This window comes from Rhinopithecus bieti, unplaced genomic scaffold (assembly GCF_001698545.2).
Source record: "Rhinopithecus bieti isolate Rb0 unplaced genomic scaffold, ASM169854v2 scaffold_187, whole genome shotgun sequence".
NCBI lineage: Eukaryota > Metazoa > Chordata > Mammalia > Primates > Cercopithecidae > Rhinopithecus > Rhinopithecus bieti.
This window is the reverse complement of record NW_016802992.1, coordinates 441,796-457,957: the sequence shown is the minus strand read 5'-3', so window position 1 is coordinate 457,957 and position 16,162 is coordinate 441,796. Positions and strand designations below refer to the sequence as shown.

At 40.0% G+C, this 16,162-nt stretch overlaps 1 protein-coding gene across 6 annotated transcripts in view; it reads left to right on the top strand.

The window, feature by feature from the left end:
* The window catches only part of CNST (consortin, connexin sorting protein), a 122,003-nt gene that overhangs the window by 2,021 nt on the left and 103,820 nt on the right, over positions 1-16,162 (top strand). For 2 of the 6 annotated variants that reach the window (XM_017876213.1, XM_017876280.1), the window contains exon 2: positions 12,785-12,932. The exons of 3 other annotated variants lie outside the window; for them this stretch is intronic. The gene's annotated coding sequence lies outside the window, so the exon portion shown is untranslated. The remainder of the gene's footprint in view (positions 1-12,784; positions 12,933-16,162) is intronic. One more of the 6 variants, XM_017876365.1, reaches the window with a different exon arrangement.

Genomic DNA, 16,162 nt, shown 5'->3' with positions numbered 1-16,162 from the left:
GAGTTCGAAGCCAGACTGGGCAACATAGACTCTGTCTCTTTAAAAAAAAAAAGAGAGAGAAAAGGAAAATGAACACATTGTGGTTTTTTTTTAAAAAAAAACATATTTTAAAATGCACTGTCTCACTTCATAATGTTTGTGGACCAAAGTTAGCCTACTGAGTCCTAGAAAACTGATGTCATTTTAATTTTGCTTTTGAGTGTTATTATATTTTTTTGGTTTTGGGAAGGAGAATTACATTGTAATATTCCCTTTTTACAGTGTTGATGGTTCACTTGTTTGTAATTGAAGGTACTTAAATAATAAAAGACAGATTTTGTACATCTTATTTTTTTCTGAGGTCCCAGGTGCTGAGAATGTTGATTTCACCTTAAAGATGAACTTTACGATCAGGATTTAGACATACTTTATTAGAAAAACTCAATTATTGTGCAGTACTTCCCATCTTTTTTATTAAGAAGTGTGGTTTTCTCTCCCGTGCTGTTTGTGCCTTTTTGAAGTAATTTTTTTTTTTTTTTTGAGATGGAGTCTACTCTGTCGCCCAGGCTGGAGTGTAGTGGTGCGATCTTGGCTCACTATAACCTCCACCTTTCAGGTTCAAGCAGTTTCTCCGGCCTCAGCCTCTGAGTAGCTGGGATTACAGGCACCTGCCACTATGCCCGGCTAATTTTTGTGTTTTTAGTAGAGACGGGGTTTCACCATGTTGACCAGGCTGGCCTTGAACTACCGACCTCAGGTGATTCCCCGACCTCAGCCTCCCAAAGTGCTGGGATTACAGGCTTGAGCCACCACACCTTTAAAATGGTGCCAAGACAAAGTGATTCTGCTGATGATTTTTATAATCTCCAGAATTATCTTGTTCTCTCAATTAAGTTGGTAGCAAAGAGAAAATACTTTTGTTCCTGCTTTTTACAATTAAATATATTTATTTATTTGTGAAGGTGGAGTTTTGCTATGTTGTCCTGGCTGGTCTCAAATTCCTGGCCTCAAGCAATCGTCCCACCTCAGCCTCCCAAAGCACTGGCATTACAGGCATGAGCCATAACACCCAGCCTCTTTTGGCTTTTAAATGACAGCCGCAATTGGGAAATGCCAAGCGATAGTCCTTGCTTGCTGTCAGAATTGAGGTTGTAGGTCTGTAGCAGCAGTGTTCAATAGAAATACAATGCAAGCTGTGTAAGTAATTTAAAATTTTCTAGTAGTGATATTAAGAAAGTAAAAAGAAACAGAAAAATTTTAGTAGTATATTTTGTTTAATTTTATGTATGTTATTTTAGCATGAAATCAATTTTAAAAGTTAATGAGCTATTTTACATTATTTCATACTAAATCTATAAACTCTGGTGTGTATTTTATACTTAGAGCACATCTCAATTTGGAGAAGCCACATTTCAAGTGCTCGATCGCTAAATGTTACCTTTCTGAGCAGCACAGATGATAGATCCTCACGTGATTTTTAAGCTGTCTTCCTACACTGAGAGTCTGATTCTGTGGGGTAAATTAAAAACTCCTCTTCCTGAAGTGCTGTGGTATTCAATTTGAGAAGTTTCCATGCAGGAAGAGAGTTCTAAGTCTCTTCCTCTTAGTGTTTTTGTTTTGTTTTGTTTTGTTTTGTTTGTTTGGAGACTGATTCTCACTCTGTTGCCCAGGCTGGAGTGCAGTGGCAGTCCGGGAGCCCTAAACTCCTGGGCTCAAATGATCCTTCCACCTCAACCTCCCAAAGTGTTGAGATTACAGGCGTAGCCACCATGCCCAGCCTCTTTCTCTTAGTGTTGACTGTATTAATGCGGAGCCCCATGCTTGTTTCGTGAGGCTCATAAGATGAATAGTGTTCAGTCATTTCCTGGCGTGTCATTGTTATTAGTTATTTACATCTACACGTCAACAGTGTGTCGAGGCACAGTGAGTTTCTGTCTACAAATTGTAGGGAGAACTTGAGGACCTACAAGAAGATTGAACTTTATTGTGAACAGATAGAGCACTGTTGTTGCAGTTATTTTCTGAATCAGTTTCAGGTAAGGCTAAGAGTTTTTTAAATGTGTTCTTTATATCCTGGTGTTTCTCATCAAGGGAAAGATCAAATCTTTGAGCGACATTTAGAAAGGAAGAGAGTAGGTTTTATGGCTGTAGAATGCTGGGAGCCTGAATGAAGTAAAAGATTAACTTGCTTATGGTAGTTTAGGGAAATTTAAAAGAAAAGATGGCAGTTTTTATATAAAGCAACTGACATACTCTCTCCATACGTGCTTTGAGTTGTTTTTGCAACAAGGGTGGTGATTTACATAGAACCGTCTCTGGTTCAGAGCTGCTATAACAAAGGTAGCTCTAAAGCCAGTTAACCTCCATGGAGATCAGTCAGACCCGTCATTGTTCCTGTCTTGACCTCTGTGCTCTAATAAACTTCCCTAAATACTACTTTAGCTGCAGTGTGTTACATCGACATTAGTAGCAAAATTAGCCTGCAGGCCTAATTAATATTCAGTGTAGTCTAATACAGGAAACATGCCCTCTTCTCAACCTTTGTGGTATGAAGAAATTTTAAATTACCTGGTCAGTGAACAAACTCCCTCTGTCAAATATAGTCTCACTGATAGACCTGGCACAATGTAGGGACTGTGGGGAGTGTTAGAGGATCAAAGACAGAATTGGGGAAGGGGTATAGTTATTAGATGTTGCTTGTTTTGTGAGCGATGTGAGGATGTTCTATAAGAAAATAATGTTTTCATTTGAATTTAAAACTAGATAGCCGTTCATTGGCACCCTTTTAGGTGGATAAGAGAGAAAATACTATGCTTGGTTTCTACAAGTGAGTCTTAGCAAATTTATTGTAGTTATTTTAGGAAGAGTAATCGGTAGTGCAGTAATCTTCAGTTTTAAAAAACCCTGATAAGGTTTAAATGGGCTTTAAAAGCATTATATGCTTATTGAGAAATTGTAACTTAATATATGTGTGTCTTGATACTGTTATGTAACCTTTCCAGTTTAGGGCCTTCAAGATTCATGTGAATACAGGCTTTCCTTTATGTAGGAATCATTCTCATGGGGGAAATTATATATCCTTTCAGGGAATAATTTTGTTTTTTAAGCATTTGAAATAATTGTTTGTAATATTCTTTAAAGAACACATCATTAGCAGAATTCTGAAGTCTTATAATAGCTTGAGATTTCTTAAATTGTTTTTATCCTTTTTGAGACAGTGTCTGTCCTTTTTGCGACAGTGTATTGCTCCATCGCCCAGGCTGGAGTGCAGTGGTGCGAGATCTCGACTCACTACAACCTCCAGCTCCTGGGTTCAAGGGATTGTCCTGCCTCAGCCTCCCGAGTAGCTGGGATTACAGGCGTGTGCCACCACACCCAGCTAATTTTTTGTATTTTTAGTAGAGGCAGAGTTTCACCATGTTGGCCAGGCTAGTTTCAAACTCCTGACCCTCAAGTGATCCACCCATCTCGGCCTCCCAAAGTGCTGGGATTAAAGGCATGAGTGAACAAACTCCCTCTGTCAAATATAGTCATGATAGACCTGGCACAATGTAGGGACTGTGGGGAGTGTTAGAGGATCAAAGACAGAATTGGGGAAGGGGTATAGTTATTGGATGTTGCTTGTTTTGTGAGCGATGTGTGGATGTTCTATAAGAAAATAATAATGCTTTCTTTTAAATTTAAAACTAGATAGCCTTTTATCTAAGACTAGATATCTTAATTTTGAGATCCTGCTCTTTAACATTTTGGAGATGGAAACTTTTTGCCATATACCCTCCACCCTTCCATCTCTTAGGACTTCCTGTTTTTCATCATCATTAGCCATGTGGAAAGGAAAGACAGTTTGTGCCTATCAAAATACTGACAAATCAGTATCTTGTCAGTATTTTGTCAAATCTCAAACTAAAATTCCTTTTAGACTGAGAAAAATTCTGAAACAGTAAATGGTAAATTTTGTCACATTTATTTACTTATTTTAGAGATGAGGTCTCACTATGTTGCCCAGATTAGCCTTGAACTCCTGGGCTCAAGTGATCCTCCTGCTGTAGCCTCCTGGGCTGGGACTACAGGCATGTGCCACACTGTCTGGTTAGTCACCCTTCATCGACATTTGGGCATTTGATATTTAAATTGACAGTATCTAGGCAATTATAGAAATTAACATTATTTTGCAATTGGCATATGTATTACATTTTCTTATGAGAATAGTTGCCCTGTTTTTTTCCTGGAGAGCCACTGCCTGATTAAATAATTTCATATTTTTTTCTATCTTAGCTGCATTTTGAAAACTCAGTGAATTAGGTTACTGTGGTTTTCTAATTTGAATGAAGGTAAAGTAACCTTTAAAAATACTTTTTGGCCGGGCGCGGTGACTCAAGCCTGTAATCCCAGCACTTTGGGAGGCCGAGACGGGCGAATCACGAGGTCAGGAGATCGAGACCATCCTGGCTAACACGGTGAAACCCCGTCTCTACTAAAAATGCAAAAAAATTAGCCAGGCGTGGCGGCTAGCGCTTGTAGTCCCAGCTACTCGGGAGGCTGAGGCAGGATAATGGCGTGAACCCAGGAGGCGGAGCTTGCAGTGAGCCGAGATCGCGCCACTGCACTCCAGCCTGGGCGACTGAGCGAGACTCCTTCTCAAAAAAAAAAAAAAAAAAAATACATTTTGGCCAGTCTCAGCCATGCTTGGGACTCGCGCCTGTAGTCCTGGCTACTCTGGAGGCTGAGGTGGGAGGATCACCTAAGCACAGGAGGTCGAGGCCTCAGTGAAGCATGACTGCACCACTGTGCTCTGCACTCCAGCCTGGGTGACAGAGTAAGACCCTGTCTCAAAAATGCACAGATACGTGAATTAAGTACTTTTTATGTTATAGATTTTGAAATAAGTTATTAAAAAGTTTGGGAATTTTATAAGATAAAATGCTGCTGTCCTTGCGTATTAGATAGCATACTGCTTGTATTTTGATTTTGGTATGCATTGTCTTTGTTCATTATTTTCTCTTCTGCAGCTGTTATTATCAGTATACAACTAAATCTTAAAATAATTTTAGATGAACTGAAAATGTTACCTAAGATTTTCAGTGAGGATTTATTTTTGTGAAAATTTGTGTGGTTCGTTATTTAAATAGAGATGAGATCTCACTATTTTGCCCAGGCTAGTCCTGAACTCCTGAGTCAGCTCAAGTGATCCTCCTGCCTTGGCCTCCCAAGGTACTGGGATTATAGACGCGAGCCACCGCTCCCAGCCAAAAATGTGTTTTATTTGTTGACTAATAAACAGTGGAGTTATTTATTTTGTGTCAGGTATGTGGTTTTCTAATTATTAATTTTTTAGAAAAATAGAAGCAGGGTTTTGCCATGTTGCCCAGGCTGGTCCTGAAATCCTGAGCTCAAGCAGACTGCCTACTTCAGCCTCCCAAAGTGCTGGGATTACAGGTGTGAGTCACCGCGCCAGGTCTGAGTTAATTGTTTTTACCTCATGAAGCAACAAAGAACATTTTAGATTTTTTTTCCACTTGTGAAGCATGAAAAAGTTTACTTAGATTGGGTCTTTTAAGAATTCATGTAACCAAAGTGATTTCCTCCGTCAGAGTCAACTCAGATGAAAAGAAGGGTGGACATTTGTGCAAATTGTACTGGTTATAATTATTGTGAAATTTAGTTTCCTGGAAAAGTCATTATTGATACCCATTAGTGGCATCTTAATTCAAATTCAGCCATCAGGCTTTATTTTAAATAATTTAGACAGTAATCTCTAGATTATTTTTGCTACAAGTATTTTTAAAATCTTTGCCATGCCAGTTAGAGTTGTATCTGTAGCATTGGATAAGCACTGTAAAGAGCCAAAATTAGAAGTAATGCCCTTCGTCTTCCCTGTTTTAATCATGTAATGTATGTTTTGTGACTCGGAAGAGAGAAGATAGTCTGTCTTATTAGTATTACATTTGAACTCTTTTTTTTTTAATACTTCAAATTCTAGGGTACATGTGCACAGCGTGCAGGTTTGTTACATATGTATACATGTGCCATGTTGGCGTGCAGGACCCGTTAACTCGTCATTTACATTAGGTATATCTCCTAATGCTATCCCCCCCGAACTCTTGCTTTAAAATTAATATAATAGATCATATAGTCACCAAAGCTCATCTTTTCTCTAGCCAGAGAAAGATGTATTTCAAAATAACCTAAAGTAAAATAGTATTTAATTCAAGAAGTTAATTTTTATTATATCAGGTGACCTCTTGGTTGGTTATAGTTTCATGCGTTCTGATGCCTACGGGCTTTTTATCCTTCCCTTCTCCACTGTATAGCTGGGGAAAACGTAGGGATTGCCCAGTTTCAAATGCCAATAGAGCTTTAACCTGTGTGTCCGTGGCTTGCCTTCCCTGACGCCTCAAAGAGTATAGCTGTGAGTGCAAAAACCTTACGAGCAGAAATTCTGCTCCAGAAACACGTATCTAGGCTGAGGAAACATATTCTAAGAGTATCTGTTTTGTAACCGAAGCTTCCACGTACTTGTGTAATGCTTTGTGTGAAACCATGTGCTTTGCCGGAGAGTTGCCATTTTCCTCCAACTCTTCAGTGTAAGTGAAAACCTGGGCCCAGAATGTCTCTCTAGATTATTCTGGTTCCCTCACCTTTTAGTTTTTTCCATGGAAAGCTGACAGGTCAGAATAGGTCATATTTTATTAGAAACTTGAAAGTGGTGGGGGATAGAAGTGCAAATCTTATTCTTTGCCTCTTTTTTCCTTCTTGATTACAAAGTAATGATGCTCCAAATATTTTTTTAAAAGGTCAGTAAATTTTAACTTGAGGAAAACATGGTTATTCAAAAATTAGTGTTTTTTCTTTTCCTTTAAAAAAATTTTTTTTAGAGACAGTGTGTTGCACTATCGCCCAGGTTGCCATCCAGTGGCATGATTATAGCTCCGTACAGCCTCAAACTCCTGGACTCAAGCAGTCCTCTCACTTCAACCTCCCTAGTAGCTGGGACTGCAGGTGTGCACCACCATGCCCAGCTAACTTTTTTTTTTAAAGCTTTTTGTAGAGATAGGTCCTCCCTGTGTTGCCCCAGCTGGTCTAGAACTCATGGCCTCCTCCAGGAGCGATCCTCCTGCCTTGGCCTCCCAAAGCACAATACGTGTATTTTTCAGAGGGAATTCTCAGGTTTCATCAGATTTTTCAAGGAATATGTTAATAAAAGGACAAGAGCCACAGCATCAATTTGACTTAGTTGGTTATTGTATGTCTTTCCTAAATTTATCTGATAAGCAGCTATGGTTTATAAGGATTCCTATGTAAAAGCATCATTTTTAGTAGTATTTTATTTAAAACAAAAATAATTTAACAGATTATGGGCCAGACCCGGTGGCTCACGCCTGTAATCCCAGCACTTTGGGAGGCCGAGGCAGGCGGATCACGAGGTCAGGAGATTGAGACCATCCTGGCTAACACGGTGAAACCCCGTCTCTACTAAAAAATACAAAAAAATTAGCCGGGCGTGGTGGCGGGCGCCTGCAGTCCTAGCTACTTGGGAGTCTGAGGCAGGAGAATGGTGTGAACCCGGGAGGTGGAGCTTGCAGTGAGCCGAGATCGCGCCACTGCACTCGAGCCTGGGCAACAGAGTGAGACTCCATCTCAAAAAAAAAAAAAGATTATGAGGAAAAGTCATGGTGAGTCAAAGAACAAATCTGAACAAATCTTCCTCAAGTATTTTATTTATTTTTCTATCTATTTATTTATTTTTGAGATGGAGTTTTGCTCTGTTGCCCAGGCTGGAGTGCAATGGCATGATCTTGGCTCACTGCAGCCTCCACCTCCTGGGTTCAAGTGATTCTCACCTCAGCCTCCCAAGTAGCTGGTATTACAGGTGCCCGCCACCAAACCTGGCTAATTTTTGTACTTTCAGTAGAGATGGGGTTTCAGCATGTTGGCCAGTCTGGTCTGGAACTCCTGACCTCAAGTGATCCCCCTGGCTCGGCCTCACAAAGTGCTGGGAGTACAGGTGTGAGCCGCCGCGTCTGGCTCCTCAAGTATTTTTTGCCTTGTATCTTTTATACCTTTAGGAATTACTCTTTATATTTTTCTAGTACCTTGTGGGGTACTTTTTTTTTTTAAATCATTTGTTTGTCCTCTGTGCGTTTTCTAGAAAAGTGAATAATTATTGTGGTTGAGTTTTTGCTGCAAGTCCAAAGAGTTTTACACAGACCTGGGATTAGGGTAAAGGCAACTGCTGTTTTGTGATGATGAGAAGAATGGGTCCATAGAGAGCTGGATTGTACAGACATGTTCCCTGATGAATAAGGAGTGGGTGAGAAACTGGGGACAGGTAGAAAAATTATCCTTGAAGAGTGAATAGAAACATTCTTCTACTGAGATGGAGGTGGAGCTTCTATTTACTTGTCCAGGTGAGACTCTGCTGAGCCAGGAATGGGCAGGCAGGGGACTGGAGACTGGAGATGAAGGTTGAGAATCGCTCTGGAGGAAGGATGTCTGGCCAGCATTCAGGTTCCAGTGGAGGTTTCATGGATACTGCTTTGAGAGAGTTACTCATTTGTGTAGTTGTGATACTCTTAGCAATAGATTGCAGATTGGCGATAGGAGCAGAAAATGTAGTTAGATTGATCAGGGCTGGTGGTTTATAGGGTGAGTGCAGTAGAAATGTAAGAAGACTAAGGAGTAGCAAGAGATGATACGTGGGTTCGATATTAGATAGGAAAGGAAGTAGTGCCAGGATGAGGCTGACTAAGGTGACCAAAACATTGGCAGGAGTTCGGCACTCTTGTGGTGAACAGCTGGGTTAATTAAGGGCTTGAGAGTAATCAAGGAATAGGAGTTTAGAGCCAGATAAAAGGATATGGATAGTGGGATATTGTTGAGACTCATCTGAATTGAACAGATTTGTGTTGTTTATTTTGATATTCAGTAACAACATAAGACTGGAGTAATGCTGGCTAAATGACTAGACCATAGGATATTATTATAGATTTTTGAGACATAAAAAATTATTTATTCCACAAGTATGTGAGGTCATTGCTTTTATTATGCAAACCAGAAAGATAGTATTTTCTGAATTTTTTTTTCCAAAATTTGGGGGGGTTTTTTTTTTTTTTGAAAACCAAAAAAATTGTTTTTTTTAATTTTTTTTTTTTTTTTTTTTTTTTTGAGACGGAGTCTCGCTCTGTTGCCCAGGCTGGAGTGCAGTGGCTGGATCTCAGCTCACTGCAAGCTCCGCCTCCCGGGTTCACGCCATTCTCCTGCCTCAGCCTCCCGAGTAGCTGGGACTACAGGCGCCGCCATCTCGCCCGGCTAATTTTTTGTATTTTTTAAGTGGAGACGGGGTTTCACCATGTTAGCCAGGATGGTCTCAACCTCCTGACCTTGTGATCCGCCCACCTCGGCCTCCCAAAGTGCTGGGATTACAGGCTTGAGCCACCGCGCCCGGCCTATTTTCTGAATATTAATGTGCCTCTGATATGCAGGACGGATTGAAAGGGATATGTGAGAAAATGAAAGCCTTAATTAAAGTAAACATCAGCCTAAACTCTTTGAAATTATAACCTCTGAAATGACAGAATTAATGAGTTTTTGCTTTGTGTTCATAAGAAGAGAAGAAATAAGCTAGTGAACTCCTGGCTTCCGTTTTGTAATTTTTAAAATTGTGTTTGCCGTATAGATTTTATGTTCTTTATTCTACTCAAATTCATAAATTAATTTTAATTTATTGATAATCCATTTAACCTATACACTATGATATACGCAAGAAAATATGTCATGTTAGTGTATAATTTTGAAATATGGTAGATTTTGAATGACTGTTGAAACCCAACATTCCTATTAGCTTAATGGCTAATGTCATGAATGACTTTATATAGATTTAATTTTTTAAAGAAAGAAACAGGAAATATACATGAAAAGTCTTTTGGTTAGTATAATTTATAATTCATTTGGTATATATTGTATAGAATTTTATTTCTTCATTTTACTAGAATTTTAAATGCCACCTCGTTTGACTTAGGGTTCAGTAAACCTATTGTGAAAAGTTGCGAAAGTTTGGATGAGTTACTTTTTAAGATCTATACAGTTCCACTATAGAGGTCTCTACTTTGTGCCCTGGAAAACTGGTTTTGTAGGAATTCCTGTTTCTGTAGGTTATTGGCAATGACAGCAAGAGTCTCGGTGGTGCTCTAAAATAGGGTCCTAAGCAGTGGATATCTACTGAAATGGTTGATAAATACACTTTCTAAAAGAAAAAAACCCACACAATTATTACTTGAGATAACACATGTCAAAGTGACTTTCCACAGTGTGTGGCACAGACAGCACTTAGTAAATGGGGTGTTTTGTTTTTAATTTGCTAAACTTTTATTACTTTGTATTTATTTGGGTTATTTTCTTTCTAAAGAGGGGAATAATATTAATATTTAAATGACCTGCATAACATTCTTAGTGATTAAAAATAAACTTTTATGTCCTTGGTTCAATGATTTAAAAAATGTGTTTGAGTATAAAATCTTACATTTAAATGTGCAAAATACAGAAAAGTACAAAAATAAAAACTCGTGAGACCTGATTGTTTAAATGTGTGTAGCACATAGTTGAATTCCCATCAACTAAGAGGAAAAAGTGTTAACATTTTGGTATATTTATTTTCAGTCTCTTTGGAGTGTGTGTTTTTACATAGCTGAGGTCATATTTACAATTTGTTTTAGATTCTTCTTCTCTCGTTATGGACACATAATGTATATTTTTTGTGGTTTTGTAACATGATAAACATTTCCCTATTACTGAACATTTGTTTTCAGTTTTTTCCTCACTGCCACAGTGGTCTTATGTATTCTCGTGTTGCTATTTAAATAATAAAGAAATACCTGAGACTGGGCAATTTTAAAGGAAAGAGGTTTATTTGGCTCACAGTTCTGCAGGCTGTATGGGCATGACATCACTCAGCTTCCGGGGAGGCCTCAGGGAGCCTTTACTCGTGGTGGAAGGTGAAATGAGAGCAGGCACATCACATGGCGAGAGCAGGAGCAGGCGCAAGCAGGATGTGCTACACACATTTAAACAGCCAGGTCTCACGAGAACTCACTATTACGAGAACTCACTATTGCGAGGACAGCAGCCAAAGGGATGGTGCTAAACCATTCATGAGAAATCCACCCCTATGGTCCAATCAACAATCAGGTCTCACAAGAATGCTCTCACTGTCATGAGGACAGCAGCCAAAGAGATGGTGTTAAACCATTCATGAGAAATCCACCCCTACGGTCCAGTCAACAATCAGGTCTCACGAGAACTCACTCGCTATTGCGAGGACAGCAGCCAAAGGGATGGTGTTAAACCATTCATGAGAAATCCACCCCTACGGTCCAGTCAACAATCAGGTCTCACGAGAACTCACTCGCTATCACGAGAACTCACTCACTATCGCGAGGACAGTGGCCAAAGGGATGGTGTTAAGCCATTTGTGAGAAATCCACCCCTATGGTCCAGTCACCTGCCACCAGGCCCCACCTCCAATGCTGAGGATTACAATTCCACATGAGATTTGGGTGGGGACAAATATATAAACTATATCACCTTGGATAAGCTATTTAGCTTCCTTTCCCCTTAGTTTTCACATTTGTAAATGTGGGAAATAATACTTCCTAAGAGTTATGAGGATTAACTGATGTAATGTATATAGGACAGGTAGAGCAGTCCTTGAAATAAGCCTGTAAAATATTGCCCCTGTGTTCATCTTTGTGCACAGAGGATCTCCTCATTTTCCTTTTATGGCTACAGAAAAAATTTTAGCGTAAATCCCCCAATAATAAAAGGACTTAATTGTTTTAACCTTACTATATATTGCAAAATCATTTTCTGATAAGTTATGGCAGTTTACATTCCTCTTGAGCAGCATGAGACTGTGAATATTTAATCGAACCCTCACCAATATTACATATTCTCATTTATTTATTCATTTATTGTAGAATTAGGGTCTTGCTTTGTTATACAGACTAGAGTATAGTGATGTGATCATAGCTCATTGCAGCCTCAAACTCCTGGGCTTAAGCAATCCTCTAGCCTTATCTTCCAGAGTAGCTGGGACTATAGGTATATGCCACCACACCCAGCTAATTTTTTTTTTTTTTTTTTTTTGAGACAGGGCCTTGCTCTGTTGCCCTGGCTGGGGTGTAGAGACCACTGCTCACTGCAGCCTCGACCTCTTGGGCTCAAGTGATCCTCTTACTTCAGCCTCACAAGTAGCTGGACCACATGCATGTGCCACGAACGTCTGGTTAATTTTTTATTTTTTTGTAGAGACAGGGTCTCACCTTGTTGCTCAGGCTGGTCTCAAACTCCTGGGCTCAAGTGGTCCTGCCACTTCAGCCCCCGAAGTGCAGGTATTACAGGTGTGAGCCACTGTGCCTGGCTCATGTTCTCATTTTTTAAAATCCTTGTTTGAGAGGCAAATGAATTGCCCATTTTAGTTAGAGAAGGAGATTTACAGAAGACTAGTAGAGGGTAAAGTTAGAGAGCTGGTTTGCTGAGATACTGGAGAAACTTAAGAGTTGGGACTGTGTTGGGTGTCGTGACCCTCAGTTCTCCACAAGGACTTGAACTGGATTAAGGGCACCATGAGTCTACAGGCAGGTCCAGTAGGCTCCACCTTCCCCATCCAGCCAAACTGGTGGCCTCAGTTTCCTGTAAAAATGTCTTGTCTTTGTATCTGAAATACTGTTACATCCCACTACTTCTTTTTCATCTGTCTAATATTTCTTATCGTGATTCACTTTCATTTCCTCCATGTCTTCCTTCACAGAAGGCTGGCCAGCTGAAACGGCATGGCAAAGTAGTGTGTCCTCTGCTGACAGACTCCCTCTAGGGAGAAAGAAGGTGGCCGAGCCAGTAAAGCTTAGGCATTACCAGATTTGCCAATAAGAGAAATCATTCTACCTTCCCAGAAGTGGGTGAGTAAAGGAGTGTGGGAAAGTTTCTACACTAACACAGCCCTCAATATTTATATTAATTTTACTTTTAAACCATATTAGCATATGTCCACTGTTTTTTAAAAGTCGTTTTCTTGAGTTTAAAATCTGCAACTTACAACTCAGTAGGCTGTGCATAGACATTTTGCCACAGAAGATATACAAATGGCCAAAAACACGTGAAAAGATGCCCAGCATCATTAGCCATCAGGGAAATACAAATCAAAACCACAGTGAAATATACCACTTCACACCTGGAGATAGAGAAATCCAAGCCCTCCCTTGTACATCTGATGGAAAGCAGCGTGGCAGTTCCTCGTCAGTTAAACATCATATTAGCATGTGACCCAGCAGTTCCACTCCTAGGTATACACTGAAAAGAATTAAAAGCAAGTGTTCACACAAACACATGTGCACAGATGTTTGTAACAGCATTATTCACAATAGCCAAAAAGTAGAGACAGCCCAAATGTCCATCAGCTGATGAATGGCTAAATAAAAGGTGGTATATCTGTATATCTGTACAGTGGAAGATTCTTTGGCAATAAAAAGAAAGGAAGTGTCAGTATATAGTACAACATGGATACACCTTGAAAACATGCTGAGTGAAAGAAGCTAATCGCAATAGACCGCATATTGTATAATTCTAATTATGTGAAATGTCCAGAATATGTACATCTATAGAGACAGAAAGTACATTAGTGGTTTGAGTGGTTGCCTAGGGCTGTGGTGGGGGTAGAGGAGAATGGGAAGTCACTGCTAGTGGGTATGGGGGCCAGGGAGGATCTTTTGGGGTGATAAGATGTTCTAGAATTGATTGTACAATTTTGTGAATATACAAAAAGCTATTGAATTGTACATTTTAAATAGGTGAATTGTATGGCATATGAATTATATCTCAATAAAGCTGTCATGAAATGCAGCTAGAAAAAATACAAGTTTGTCATAGAAAATATGTAAAATACAGAGAAGTGGAAAAGGAAAAAAGTAATTAGCATTTTTTAAAATTCCCTATTTTTATTTCAATGATAAAAAATATATATAAGCTTATTCAAGAACAATACTGACACTTTAAAACAACATTCTCATATGAGATTTCAGAGCTTGCTGGGCACAATGGCTCACGCCTGTAATGCCTGTAATCCCAGCACTTTGGGGGGCCGAGGCGCGGATCATTTGAGGTTAGGAATTCGAGACCAGCTTGGCCAACATGGTGAAACCCTGTCTCTACTAAAAATGCAAAACTTAGCCAGGCATGGTTACAGGCACTTGTAATCCCAGATACTCGGGAGGCTGAGGCAGGAGAATTGGTTGAACCCGGGAGGTGGAACTTGCAGTGAGCTGAGATGGCACCATTGCACTCCAGCCTGGGCAACAAGAGCGAGACTCCATCTCAAAAAAAAAAAGATTTCAGTGCTCAGGGTTGTATTTCTGTTTATAACTGTGGGGGGTAAAATTAATAAATTTTGCCTTTGGGACAACATCACATCATGTTTTAGAAACAAAGATTTCTCGGTAGTCGATGGTAGGAGAGTTGGATCCTCTTGTGCGTATGATAAATAAGAGTGTGAACTTGAAAGAACTGGTGCCATCACAGTTTATACCGTATTCCATTAGTGAACAAAACTTTAATTTTTACAGAGCAGCATTATGTTAAATGACTATTATTTTAACTTTATTGATGTTTTTTGCATGTACTAATTTGTAAATTTGTTTTGGTTTAATCGTGTTAAAGTTAGAAACACGTAAAATTATGTTTTACATCTTTTTTTTTTTTTTTTTTTGAGATGGAGCCTCACTGTATCACCCAGGCTGGAGGGCAGTGATGTGCTCTCGGCTCACTGCAATCTCTGCCTCCCAGAGTCAAGTGATTCTCTTGCCTCAGCCCGTTTAGTAGCTGGAACCGCAGGCATGCACCACCACGCCCGGCTAATTTTTGTATTTTTATAGAGACGGTTTTTCCATGTTGGCCGGGTTGGTCTCTAACTCCTGACCTCAGGTGATCCACCCACCTCGGCCTTCCAAAGTGCTGGGATTACAGGCGTGAGCCACCGCACCCAGCCACAAATTATATTTCTTAATTCTTTTTATCCTGTTACCCCTTCCCCTGGCTGCCACCCCTACCTTCCACCCACACCCACAGTGAAAGATAAGGAGATTAATTTTGCCTGTGGGAATCCACGGAAACTTGGCCTTCAACCCTCAGGCAAGCACCAGAGTGGAGACGTTTGGAAGTCTTGTTCTAACATGGTTTTACTTTAAAATGTTTTAAAATTGAATTAGGTTTTATTTTTAGAACCATCTTGCCCTCCTTTTCTAGCTTTTGATGGGACATTGCCAAATTAATAGACTGTTTTGAAGATTACTAAGATGGGCAGCTTTCATTTCAGTAAGGAAAAGAACATAGACTAAAGGAATTATTCAGGTGAAAATGCTTTTGTGATTAAAAGTGATCTTCAGAAACTGATACTTCTCATGAAGTAAATTTCAACAGTACGAGCAAACCCTGTTTTTCTGTAGTTATGACTTTGTTGTTCTCACTTCTCCTCCACACCTCCCCACCACAGCCTTACTCCCTTTATAGCCTCTTCCTACTGGTACCTCCTTATTCCAGTTCTCTTTCTAGACCCTCTGCTATCCTCTGCCTTTGTTTTCGAACTGAACTTTGGATTAAAGTGAAGGGGTGGCCTGCCCCTCCACACCTGTGGGCGTTTCTCCTTAGGTGGAACGAGAGACTTGAGAAAAGAAATGAGACACAGAGACAAAGTATAGAGAAAGAAAAAGTGGGCCCAGGGGACCGGGGCTCAGCATACAGAGGACCCAACGCCGCACCGCACTGGTCTCTGAGTTCCCTTAGTATTTATTGATAATCATCTTTACCATCTTAGAGATAAGGGAGTGGCAGGACAATAGGATCATTTTAGGGAGAAAATTAGCAGTAAGACATATGGATAAAGATCTCTGTGACATGGGTAAGTTCAAAGGAAAATGCTGTGCCGTGATACGCATATGCAAACATCTCCATAAACTTCTTAGCAGTATTGTGTCAGCAAGTCCCGCCAGCAAGTCCCACCTTATGCAGTAAGGTGGTTTTCTCCTATCTCAGTAAACAGAGCATACAATCGGGTCTCACACCGAGATGTTCCATTGCCCAGGGACAGGCAGGATTTTTAACCAGCAAGCTGCCTTCAGGCACTTGTTTAACAAAGACA